This window comes from Mauremys reevesii, linkage group 11 (assembly GCF_016161935.1).
Source record: "Mauremys reevesii isolate NIE-2019 linkage group 11, ASM1616193v1, whole genome shotgun sequence".
Classification (NCBI taxonomy): Eukaryota; Metazoa; Chordata; order Testudines; family Geoemydidae; genus Mauremys; species Mauremys reevesii.
The window spans coordinates 60,600,291-60,613,847 of NC_052633.1; the positions used below are offsets into that span (position 1 = coordinate 60,600,291).

Consider the following 13,557-nt stretch of genomic DNA (forward strand, 5'->3'; position numbering starts at 1 on the left):
CAAAGGGGCAAAAAAGGAAAGCCTCAGATGAACGAATTTGGGATTAAAAAGACAGGGGTCTTGACAATAAGATAGGATTGCCAAGCATCCGGTTTTTGACCGGAATGCCCGGTCAAAAAGGGACCCTGGCAGCTTTGGTCAGCACTGCTGACCAAGCATTTAAAAATCTGCATGGCTCCTGAGAAGTGGCCAGCATGTCCCTCTGGCTTCCAGGCATAGGAGCGGCTGGGGGGCTCTGCGTACTGCCCCCACCTGATGGTGCCACCCCAAGCATTGGTTCTACAGCTCCCATTGGCCAGGAACTGTGGCCAATGGGAGCTGAAGGGCCGGCGGCGCCTGTGGGTGGGGGCAGCGTGCGGAGTCCCCTGGCCACCCCTCCACCTAAGAGCTGGAGGGACATGCTGCCACTTCCTGGGAGCCACCTGAGGTCAGCGCCACCCGGAGCCCACACCCTGAACCCCTTCCCAGAATCTGCACACCCTCCTGCACCCCAACCCCATGCCCTAGCTTTGAGCCCACTCCCACACTCTGAACCCCTCATTTCTGGTCCCACCCCGGAGCCTGCACCCCCAGCCCAGAGCTTGTACCCCTCCTGCACCCCAAGCCCCTGCCCCAGCCTGGAGCCCCCTCTCACAGTCCAAATTCCTCTTTCCCACCCCCCAAGCCAGAACCCCCTCCTGCACTCCAAACCCCTCATCCCTGGCCCCACCCCAGAGCCCGCAGCCCCAGCCAGAGCTCTCACTCTCTCCCACACCCCAACTCCCTGCTCCAACCCGGTGAAAATGAGGGAGTGAGAGTGGGGGACGGTGAATGACAGAGGGAGGGAGGATGAAGGGAGTGGGGAATGGGGTCTCAGAGAAGGGGCAGAGCAGGGGCACAGCCTCAGGAAAGGAGTGGGAAAGAGGGCGGGGCAATGGTGTTCGGTTTTCTGCAATTAGAAAGTTGGCAACTGTATAATAAGATAACGCTCCTATGGCCTAGTCCAAATCCAATTGGAAAGACTCCCATTGACTTCAGCGGGCTTTAAGATCAAACCCGTGCTCAGCAATGGCATGCACACATCATGGTTGAAGGTTATTTTCATATTTATAAATTTTATTAAAAGTGCATCTAAAATAAATAAATTTCCTAAATAAAAATGATTTGGATGTCTCATTTCTTGTGGGAGTCACAGCAGAAGTCCACAGGCACCGACCTTCATTGTTCCGGGTTGATGCTCCTCTCCCACTGCACCCTGAGGCTGCACCCCCACTCTGCCCCTTCTGCCAAGGCCCCATCATTGCTCCACCTGTTCCTGCTGCTGCTCCGCTCCCTCCTCAGCACCTCCTCCCGTCGCCGAACCGCTGATCGGCGGATGGCTGGTAGGTGCTGAGCACTCGCTATTTTTTTTTCCATGGGTGTTCCCCTGAGCACCCACAGAGCCTGCGCCTATGGTAGAAGTAGTTTGTTCAACAATGGCTAGGTTTGGTCCTTGGGTGGTCTTTGCACTGGATATTTCTTAGTTTGCACATTTTCTTTCTTGCCATTGGACAAGTTCTCATCTTCTAGCAAAACCAGCCTTTAATATTAGTGCATGTGTGTTGCTAGATGTCACTCAGCTATAAGCAGCTAAATATCTCTTAACACTTTTCATTTCCCTTCTATATCCTTTCTCTTCACTGATTGCTAGCATAGCGGATAAGACATGAACGCTTTGTACAAGAAAAAATAGTTCAGAAAATGGATACAGAAGTCAAGAGAGAGTGAACAAAGAGTGAAACCATCTATTCACTCTGTCCCCTGTCTACCTCTACAAAGAAAAAAAAATGAATATTTTTTGAATCTTTGTTGTGTTCAATTAGATTAAGATATGAATGACAGCCAGAAGGCAACAAAGCATACAATATCTGAAACTTCAGAAGGAGAAAGGCGTGATGTTTGGCAAGCAAGACTCGATAAGAAAGACAAAGGTCTTGATGTTGGACAGTTTATAGGTGGATGAAAACCCATTACATTGTGTGAGATGCTGAAAATAAAGATTGCAAAGAGTATCAAAAACATGTTGTAATGATCCAGTATACTCACAAGGAAAATAGGAGTTTAAGGAAATGAAAAGGTCAATTGGTAATGAAATGAGCAGCTATTTTCTTTATACACTAACAACACAGCAGATGTAGTATACAGAGTTGGCAAAAATCTGTAGTAGTATGTCCAGTCCTGAAAACACTAGTTGGTTTCAGGGGTATTAGAAACAGAAAACAAACAGGGAGGTGAATTATACCTTTTGTAAACTCAAAATAGAAGCAAAATAAGATACAAAGAGCCCTCGATCCATGAAGGCAGGATATAGTAGTTTTGCTGAGCTTGGGCTCTCCCTCCAAAACACCTAATTTATTCTGCTTTTTAAATCCTACTTTCCTTTCTTCCCCTACCCTCCTAGAAATTTGCAAGTATGTTTGGGGTCTTCTTTCCAAAGAGGCCTAAAATGGAATTTTGCCACTCCATTCCCTTAGAAATATGGGAGTGGATTTAAGGCCTTGTGTTTCCAAAAAGACCTCCAAATTTTGCAGGCTTGACTTCCCACTTTGTGTCCCCCATATATCCTGGAAATACACAAATGAGTTTAGCAACCAACATTTTTGGTAGGTTCAGATGATCTTTAATCTTGACGACTCTCTGCAAATATTATGAGGAGGACAAAAGTTTTAAAACCTGATGACGTATTGGAAACATATGGAATTACACACTGATCAGCATCAAACCTGAATTTTAACTGAGGAGCTAAAGAACTGACTGATCTAAAAAATGGATTATAACTAAGCAAAAGATCAGATATTGATCAGAGGTTACCATAAGAGAGAATGAATGCTACAGGCAGCCTGTCATTGCCTTTCACTGGTAGCTTATATCTGATTGATTTCAACTGTGACAAAGTCATAGCCCACAGATCTCTGAAATTAATGGTCTGATTCTGTTTTGTAGTGCACATTTTAATTAGCACCTGTGCAGGCAGCCTCAGTAGAGAGAAGGACATTGGCTGAGTCTGTATTGTCTTTTGACCTTGGATTGAAACACACTAGTTGGGAAAGTTACACTGCTGCTAACCATGCGGCACATTATATTAATAGAGGACTGGAGATTCCAGTGCTGTCAATCTTAAATCTTTCATGAGCACTGAAATCTCATTAATAATCCTTTAGGGAAATGCAAAAGAGTTTTTCAAAAGAGTTTCCACAAAACATCTTGTCCATGTGACAAATCTCCAGAGAAAATACATATAAACTATCGTTAGTCAAGGGATTTATTAACTGAACTTTCAACTTCAGCTGTTTTTTGCAAAGAGAAATTCTCAACATTTCTTCACAGATTGTCTCAAAATTGTCTTCCAGTGGCTAGACCGGGAAGAAAAAGAATTCACTATTTCTGGCTAATGGCTGAACTATCCCAGATTTACAGCTTGTACTATCTTGATCAGAATCTTCAGAAGTCCTCATGTGTTTTCTGTGATCTTTTGGCTTTCAAACTTTTCTCATCTTTAAATCTAAGGGAAGAAATAGGAATTAGTAGGGGAAAAAAAAGTTAGGATAAACCTGTACACAACACAGATGTGATACTCTAAAGCTTCACAAAAGAAACAGATAATCAGAGAGAGGCACATCATTAAAGAAGTTGAATCCATTTTGTATGGAGAACTGCTCAGTCAAGCGAAATAAACACACACACACACACCAGATAAGAGGTCAGAAGCTGAATTACAGTCGTTAAATGAAAGAGACTGTTAAGAGCAATCTCTATCAGACCAAGTAGAAACATCTACAATCGTCCATGTAATGATAGTAATACTCAGCCTGCAAATATGGCCTCTTGCGCTAAGTATAGAATAAAGTAGAATTGCTGAATGTGACAATGTGCTGAAATAACACCATATGAAAAATATAAACACTTCCACTGCAAATTACAGTAGCAAACAGTAACTAGAAGGAAAGTTCCTAAGAACTGAGCATAAAAAGTTAATCGGAAAAGAAGAAGTTTTGATTTTTTTTATGCTGATTATCAGTCCAGATTAGCTCTATTCACTTCACTTGAATTACTTTGGATTTGGACAGGAATAGGTGAGATCAGAACCTTACTCTGTGTGTCCTAAAATTGACATAAGGGTTTTAGCAATGTCACAATCCATGTATCAACTCCCTCTGGTGCATAGCTGGGACCTCATCCTTATCCCCATTACACTCAGTGAGTGAGAGTGGCAAAATGGTTGATGTGCAGGAATGAGATGCAATTGCATATGGTGAGGAATGAGGGTTGGAGATAAAAAGTGGCAACTTAAAATGTCCCCTCCCTGTAAGGACCACATTGCCCCTTTAGTAGCTGTTTGTGTCCCTTTCCTCTCCTTTTAACCTGCTTTCTGTGTAAAACCTAAACAGAGACTTTAACAGCCCAAATGATATTTCATAAAAGAGATCAGGTTGGTGGACCATGAACTGCTGCTGAAAGAGCAGATGAGTTTCTGGGGACTGGAAGAGAGAGGCAATGGTCTGGAAAGCAAATTTTATATTGGCACTCAGTGGGGAAGGTACAGAACACAGGGAAGGTCATGAGATTGATACATGGGCTCTGGGCCTTTTGTTGGTCAAAAAGTTTAGAGAACCTAGGATTTGTTTTGTTTTTTAAATTAAGGGGCCTACACTGCAAGGTGCTATGAACGTTCAACTCCTATTGACTTTAATGGAGCTTGAGGGTGCTCAGCTCCTTGCAGCATTGTGGGTGATGGTCCCAACCTTGCAAAGGACTTATGAATCTGATTAATTTTACAGTACAGTGAGTAGTTTCACTGAGGGGTGTGTGTGTGTGTTGCAGGTTCGGATCTTATGGGCAAGATCCTGCAAACAGCTCTGGCCTATTCAGAAACCATTGAAGTCAATGAGGCCTCTCTCAGGTGCAGGGGTGTGGTCAGGTGGATCCATTCATAGGATCTGGCCCTCATTGAGGACCTTCATGTAATATAAGAAAACTCAGAGTCCTAATGAAGCCAGATGTTGTCTAACATTTTGAGTTAGTATCCAATAAGTGACAAAAGGAAGCATGAACAACCATTCACTAAGAGAAGGTACTGGATTTACATGGACCTTCTGCCTCATTGTTATCTAAAACTTCCTGTTCTTAATTAGTATTCCAAAATGACTTCTCTTAGTCCTTCAGTTCTTTTTTCTTGTCCATTTTAACATTGAGGTTTCCCATGATGATGGTGGTGGTGATGATGATGATAATAATGATAGAGTCTTTGAACATTGGCAGCTTGCCTCATCATATAAATTCCTCCCAGATGCTTTTTGGATTGCAACTTATTGGCAGATATAATACAATATTAAATGCAAATATTAATGTTAATGCAACATTGAGAATGATAAATCAATCACCTAAGTCAGGAAATTCTGAAAGTTCCTGCCGCAATGTTGAACTCTGCCAAATTGCTCTTCCTGTATATTTTATGGTATACATTACACAACAGAAGCATTAAGGTTTACATTTAACAAGGGCACCGGAACTGAAAATACAACATATGTGCAATATAGATGTCTTAATATTGCAGTAGAACCCATGGCCTAAATTCCATTCTGATTTATACTCGCTGTGCTTTAGTACTATGGGGGCTAAGCAGGGTGTACATTAGCTAAGAATTTGGGCCAAGGTTTTTACTAAAATGTTAACTCAACCATATTGAGCTCTCATTAAATGTAGAGCTTACTTAACGTTCGTAACATTTCATCTGTAGTCACGATTTGTCAGAGTTTGGTACTACTGTAGAACGCTTGATATTTCCTGACATTTAAGTACTTGAATTCTCACACTTGACATTGTATTAATGTGAGTACTTGGATGTGATTTCCTTGTGAGGAGTGGTGCTTTGTTGTTTGTTTTTTAAACTAAGCCTCCTTATAGATGCTGCGGTGCCACATAATGTACTTTAGAAATGATTCGGTATTGGTAAAGTTTTTAGAGCTACCATAGTGCTCATATGTCACTTCAGCAACACAGCTTTAACTGAGGTGACCTTAATCAATATTCTAAACTACTCCAATGCCCTGATTCCGGAAGGTACTCAAGACATGCTTGACTTTAAGCACGAGTTGTCCATTGAAGTCGATGAGAGTACTCATGTTAAAAGTTAGACACATGCTCATGTACTTTCATCAATTAGGACCTACAATAAAAAACACTGGAACTTTATGTTGTAAATTGCATGTGAGAGAACAGGAAACTAAAAACTGATGTGGCATATTCTGGTTTTGAATTCAATAGCAAAACACCTTAAGTGACTTAAGTGGGATCAAGATTTGGCACTCAAAGCTTTAAAAATACTGATACCGTTTTCTTTAGACCTGATTGTTTATCCTTCCTTGATTACAACTATCAAACCAGCCAAGCTGGAAATGTCTAGGTTTGCTGTTTGTTGTGTAGACACAAACACTTATGTAGAATATATAGATGGTGTGTGTGTGTGTGTGTGTGTGTGTGTACACATGCACATAGAGGAACAGGAAGGGGAAGATGAGAATGGGTGTAGTTTATGTTTCTAACACTTTTATAACTCAAAAAACTGCTCATTTGATTTTGCCTTTGCTGAACAATTCCTCTTCTCTTTTCCCCATCCCCCATGTATGATCTTTTGATCCAAAAATAAGCACCAAAGGCATGTATTTGAGAGAATTACGAGTAACTGAAAATAGCATGGAGGAGAGAACATAAGAATGGACATACTGGATCAGAGCAAAGGTCAATCCAGCCCAGTATCCTGTCTACTGACAGTGACCAATGCCAGGTGTCCCAGAGGGAGTGAACCTAACAGGTAATGATCAAGTGATCTCTCTCTCCTGCCATCCATCTCCACCCTCTGACAGAGACTAGGGACACCATTCCTTACCCATCCTAGCTAATAGTCATTAATGGCCTTAACCTCCATGAATTTATTTAGTTCTAGCCTTCACAACCTCCTCAGGCAAAGAGTTCCACAGGTTGACTGTGCGCTGTGTGAAGAAGAACTTCCATTTATTTGTTTTAAATCTGCTGCCCATTAATTTCATTTGATAGCCCTTAGTTCTTATATTATGGGAACGTACGAAGTACGTAACTTTTCCTTATTCACTTTCTCTACACCACTCATGATTTTATATACCTCTATCATATCCCCCCTTAGTCTCCTCTTTTCCAAGCTGAAAAGTCCTAGCCTCTTTAATCTCTCCTCATATGGGACCCGTTCCAAACCCCCTAATCATTTTAGTTGCCCTTCTCTGAAACTTTTCTAATGCCAGTATATCTTTTTTGAGATGAGGAGACCACATCTGTATGCAGTATTCAAGATGTGGGCATACCATGGATTTATATAAGGGCAATAAGATATTCTCTGTCTTATTCTCTATCCCTTTTTGAATGATTCCTAACATCCTGTTTGCTTTTTTGACTGCCACTGCACACTGAGTGGACATCTTCAGAGAACTATCCATGATGACTTCAAGATCTCTTTCCTGATTAGTTGAAGCTAAATTAGCCCCCATCATATTGTATGTATAGTTGGGGTTATTTTTTTCCAATGTGCAATACTTCTGCCATTTTGTTGCCCAATCACTTAGTTTTGTGAGATCTTTTTGAAGTTCTTCACAGTCTGCTTTGGTCTTAACTATCTTGAGCAGTTTAGTATCATCTGCAAACTTTGCCATCTCACTGTTTACCCTAGGATTGGTCCTAGGACTGACCCTTGGGGAATACCACTAGTTACCCCTCTCCATTCTGAAAATTTACCATTTATTCCTACCTTTTGTTCCCTGTCTTTTAACCAGTTCTCAATCCATGAAAGGATCTCCCCTCTTATCCCATGACAGCTTAATTTAAGTAAGAGCCTTTGGTGAGGGACCTTGTCAAAGGCTTTCTGGAAATCTAAGTACGCTACGTCCACTGGCCCCCCCTTGTCCACATGCTTGTTGACCCCTTCAAAGAACTCTAATAGATTAGTAAGACATGATTTCCCTTTACAGAAACCATGTTGACTTTTGCCGAACAATTTATGTTCTTCTATATGTCTGACAATTTTATTCTTTGCTATTGTTTCAACTAATTTTCCTGGAACTGACGTTAGACTTAACGGTCTGTAATTGCTGGGATCACTTCTAGAGCCCCTTTTCAATATTGGCATTACATTAGCTATCTTTCAGTCATTGGGTACAGAAGCTGATTTAAAGGACAGGTTACAAACCATAGTTAATAGAGGGGGAAAGTAGAATGGAAACTGCATCTCAATCTTCAGCATTTACTTATGCTGAATGCTAAAAATACATTTGCATGGTGTCAAGTATCAGAGGGGTAGCTGTGTTAGTCTGGATCTGTAAAAGCAGCAAAGAGTCCTGTGGCACCTTATAGACCAACAGACGTATTGGAGCATGAGCTTTCGTGGTCATCTGTTGGTCTATAAGGTGCCACAGGACTCTTTGCTAAAAATACATTTGCATATTGAGCAAAATGAAAGTAGATCATGCTGAGTAAAGGGGTTTAAAACTTTGGTTTTAGACAGACATCCATTCGCTCCATAGATGGAAAACCTTATTGTTTGTTACACTGGTTTTTGGTTTGAATCTTGTCTTAGGCTAATATAGTAAGATCACTTTGCATTGTATTAACCAAACTTTTCATGATCATGAACTAAACTTTTTTCCAGTCTTAGCGTTTTCCTGATTTTTCAACTGTAGAAAAAATAATCACTGTAATTATATGACTGTATACTGCTCCCACTTGACTTAACTTTTCACCCTACCTGATCTGCTAGATGTATTAGTTCTAATAAAATTGTTAATACCTGTACCAAAACAGTCATTTTGTTCAGATAGCTGGTCAGAGCCTACTTATTACTATTCCAAATTCTTTTTCCCCCTGTCATATTTGGTTTAAAGAACCACTGGCAACTGAAGACCATTGCTCTTGATTAGTGGCCATAATAGAGAAGTTGTCACAGGTTTGTAAATCCTTGCTCAATATAATTCAGAATTATCCTGATGATTCAGCATTATGTCATACAAGATTTTCCTTATGTTACAATTGAAGGCAAGCTTGAGTATCTTCTTTCCTGATAGAGAGACAGCACTAGCTGTGAAAAGTTGATGGCACAACGTCACTAACTTTCTTGAAAAAAGCAGTCTCATCAATAATTGTATGTATTCTGGAACATGATGCTTTTACAGCATGCTGCTTGCTACTCCCTTTATCTCTACTTAATCAGTGGAATAAAAAGTACAAGTACACTTCATGAGAATAGCAGGCTGTGCATGCCATCCTTTTTGGTATCCTGCTGACTATTGGCTATTGCTGATGATAATTGTTTAAAGGTCAACAGTTTAAAAAGCACTGACTCTTGACCTACCTCTGCTGAAAGCATGTGATAAAATCAGAGCTCAACATTGTAAACTTTGTGATTAACTTTCAATAGGTTATGATTTGGGAAAAATTTTTTGGCATGAGTATAAAGATGCTGTTTTTCTTAGAGCTGTGGAATCAACCCAAGTTTAAAGCAGTGTTTTTTTCCTAAATGACAACAGATGTAAAAGTTGTGTTTAAACTAAAACAACAACAGGTCATTAAGGTCTGAATCCTGCACTGAGAATTGCTCAGAGGACCTGTACAGACCCCATTGGACTCATAGGGATAGTGAATTTGAGTCAAGAGACCACATCTCAAAATACACTGCCACCAGCTCCCAGGTGTTTAAATCAAGGGGCTTTTAGCTGAATTTCCCCAGCTGGTCTCACTTACCATGACAGCAGCTCAGGCGAATAATTGTCTCTCAGAAAAATTATCCTCTCATAATCTGTTCTATAGTCCTTACCTTGCCACCCTTTCTCTTTCACTCTTTTTACGGGCTCTTCCTCCTTCTCTTCATCAAATTCAACCTTTTTGTCCTCACCTTTGAGACCCTTCGTGATTCTGCCTCACCATACATATCTGTTCCTGAATCTTTTTGGGGATGTTCCCTGTATCCTCCACTACACCGATGATGCTTGCCTCAAACACTCATTTGTCATTCACAATGATCTTTGAAGCTTTCTCCCCTTTCCCCCCTCCACCATTCCTTCTGTCTCTTGTCTGAACTATTCTGTAGAGCAGTTACCCTGTCCTGTTTCAAATTTTTCCTAAGGACTTTCATATTTGATGTCTGTGGGAAATTGCCAACTAATGGCTAGGTAGAGAGTCGGTGGGGACTGCTGATATCCATCCTTTCTCCAACACTTTTGTTTGTCTTGTCTGTTTAGATTGTGAACTCTTCAGGGCACTTTCGGTGTGTCTGGGGAGTGCCTAACACAATAGGGCCCTGATCTCAGCCATACTTACTTCTGTTATGTAAATTCAATTAAATTATAATATAAACAATTACAAATAAATAGAAAACTCTGCATTATTGGTGCCATTTTCTATATAGGAATTATTCTGATGGTGTTTTAACAGGGTTAATACACCAAAAATGACTGCAGACAATGTAAATTAAAATATTCCTTTAAATAAAGCTTCTTCTACTGTGTCTTGCCATCATATTTATATTTTCATTTAGTTTTTCCATGCAAGTAAAATTTCTCCATTGCCAGATCCAATTAAAATGGTCATGATTGCAAAATAATGATTAAGAATTCAGTTTGGAACTGCCATTTTGATAGTATTAAATCCAGTATACATAATTTCCTACAGTAGAAAGTATTTAGCACTGCTAACCACAGTGATCACAACACCAGTTAAAACAGTTACATTTATTCACTACAGTCATATCACCTTGAGTCTGTGCTCTTGTCAGATCGCATAAACTAAATGGGGTCAAGCCTGGTTAGTACTTGGATGGGAAACTTCCATGGAAAACAAGGGTGTTGAAGGAAGTGGTGTTTGTAATTCTGTGCACAGTACGCTTCACCATAAGTCAGAATTGGCACCATGCTGGAGCATTGGTTTAGTGGATTTTAGAGACTATGATTTTTTGGATCATTGGAAGAACAAGGTCCTGGCTACTAATGATTATTTAACATCCCACTGCCTTTTTGGAAAGTGAGGGTAAGTGTTTTGAAAGAGTTAATGATACATGTGTGCTTTCAAAATTCAGATTTCATATCCTGCCTGCTTAAATGTTTACTGCCTTTTCAGTTGGGTACTCTTCACTTCCTGCCTTTCTACTGTGTAATGTTGCTGTCAAGATATTTTTATTTTCCAGTGGCAAAGGAATCTGCATTTGTATGGATTGATATACCCATATGATAATAAAACAGTGCTTGCTAACGTACAATTTGGCTAGTGTGGTATGGTGTAACTATTTGAAATAATTTTGTACAAAGCATGTTTTTCAATCTCCCAAGTTGCCTCTTGTATTTTTACAGGAAGACGAGCTCAGTGTTACAAATGATTCACTACATGAAGGAAAATACTAGACTTTTAAGTAATACTTCTTTTGTGCAGAACTGTGCAAGTTCAACACAGTGTGAAAGTTATAAAGCTAAGTGTGAAACGTTAACGAAAACAGTCTCTCTTTTGTTGTTCTCAGGTTAAGATTGGTATAGAGAAAAATTAGTGTCTGGATAACATGAGCACAGGCCCTAAGAGGAATTAAATAAAGGCGAGGTACAGCTGTAGCAGAAAACGATCATTTACAGTATGAAAGGGAAACTCTGAAAGCAGCTTCAGTGTTAAGAATCCAAGAGACACATTCTGCACACACATGGTGGGTGTACTGGTGTGTGATTAAGACTGGAAAAAGGCCTTTGTCAGGTTTTTATTTGTATTGTGTTCTCTATGGAACCTGGGCAACTGGATTCAGTGAAGCATTACATCAGGTTTTAGGTGCAGTACCCAGAAATTTCAAATCTCCCTGACTTTTGATTGATGCCAAAATACTTTTTTATTACAAAACTTTAAACAAAATAAAATTATTTCTTAGCACTGAAACTGTGTCCTAATCTAATTGTGCATGCCTAAACCTTCTTTGAAAATTAGAATGAGATTCCATCTGAGACAATTTTGCCAATTTTGATTGAATGTATTCCTGGAGTTTCATCACATGATACCATCTTTAATTAAAGATTAATCTTTAATTCCTGGAGACTCCAGGACAATCCAGGAGGGTTGGCAACCCTAGCCTGAACTGCTACGCTGGAAAGATATAATATCATTTTACCTATGTCGGAGGCTGAACCAAAATTCTTTATCTAAAAGCTCCAGAATTTGAGATTTCAAAATATGGATCAGAATCTTAACATAAAGTTTGGGAAGTTCAGGTTCAGTGTTAGGGTTTGGCCCATTATAGAGAGAGTTTGGACCTATGACTGTATAGATTAAGTCATAGGATTAGAAAATATATACTTGGATTTTTAAGTGAATAATTTACACAACAAATCTAGCATCTTTTTGTGTGTGTCTGGAACGTCTCTGAGCAGACCATGACATACACTAACATTTTTGTTCAAAGTTCTGGTATTTTTATTTTAAAAAAAAATGAATCCAGTTATTTTTTACTCTGTATTTTGAGAAGTTAGTGTTTGGTATTGAAAACCTGAGCTCTGTCAGTTAGCTGTGACTGGTAACATGGCATAGTTTCTTTTGGGAGAAGTAGTAGTTAGGAAGACGTTAGAATTTAGGCAGGATTATTTAGAACATAATAAACTTTTTCCTTTGTGGGTCAAATATGCCTTACTTGTCCCATCGCATCATTACACAGAATGGTAGGCTATTGTGAGAGATATTAGTGGTAGGAAGAATTTTAAATGTATTTTCCTCTAATTGTATTCTCACGAAGCAATTGCATGTGTATGATTGGTCCTGTCTGCCAAGAGTATGATCAGATCTTTGTCTGGCTCCCTCAGTTACCTCTACGAAAGGTCTCTGACTAGGCATTTTGGGAACACTGTCCCCTGTTGTATTGATGGCCTGTGATCCACCTTCTGCAACATATGCCACTTTACAATGCAAATCAAGTTTAAAAGCACAAAATATGTTTTCTAATGGCATTTAGTAAACTTCTTATTTAATATTTTTTCTAAAAGTGGCAACAAGTACATCTGAAGTGAATTTATTTACATATTTTGTCCAGTCTTTGCTGAATTTTTTTGTCTGGTTCAGGTCTGCTGTAGTAACTATAGGGATAAAATATACTTGATTTAAAAATTAGTAAAACCGTGTAACTTCACAGCAAAGCTAAGCATATTTCTATTTAAAAAATATTCTGAGAAAATTAAATTAACTTTGAAGGCTCATCACAATGTTCTTATACATTCAAAACATCTGAAAGGCTAAAGCAGCTGAAAACCTATTATAGTCTTTAGCTCAGTCATAGTAAAAATGCTTATCCAACTGACACTGTGTTGATTTAAAAAAAAAATCTGGGCTGAGAACTGTTACAGGTTCTGTCTTAATCAGACTTGTGAATGATTTACTTCTTCAGACGGTGGCTTTTAATGGATAGTCTTATTTGGTCACAGTTAACACAATGGACCTCATTCTCCCTTGCTATAATTGTATAATAATTTACAATAATTCAAACTGTGTGCAAAATGCTACCAACTC

General features: G+C 39.5%; 1 protein-coding gene across 12 annotated transcripts in view; it reads left to right on the forward strand.

Annotated features, from left to right (window-relative positions):
- Nucleotides 1-13,557, forward strand: part of NCKAP5 (NCK associated protein 5) — a 580,968-nt gene that overhangs the window by 269,330 nt on the left and 298,081 nt on the right. The window contains exon 2 of one of the 12 annotated variants that reach the window (XM_039495331.1): nt 1,175-1,361. The exons of the other annotated variants lie outside the window; for them this stretch is intronic. The gene's annotated coding sequence lies outside the window, so the exon portion shown is untranslated. The remainder of the gene's footprint in view (nt 1-1,174; nt 1,362-13,557) is intronic. 12 annotated transcript variants of the gene reach the window in all.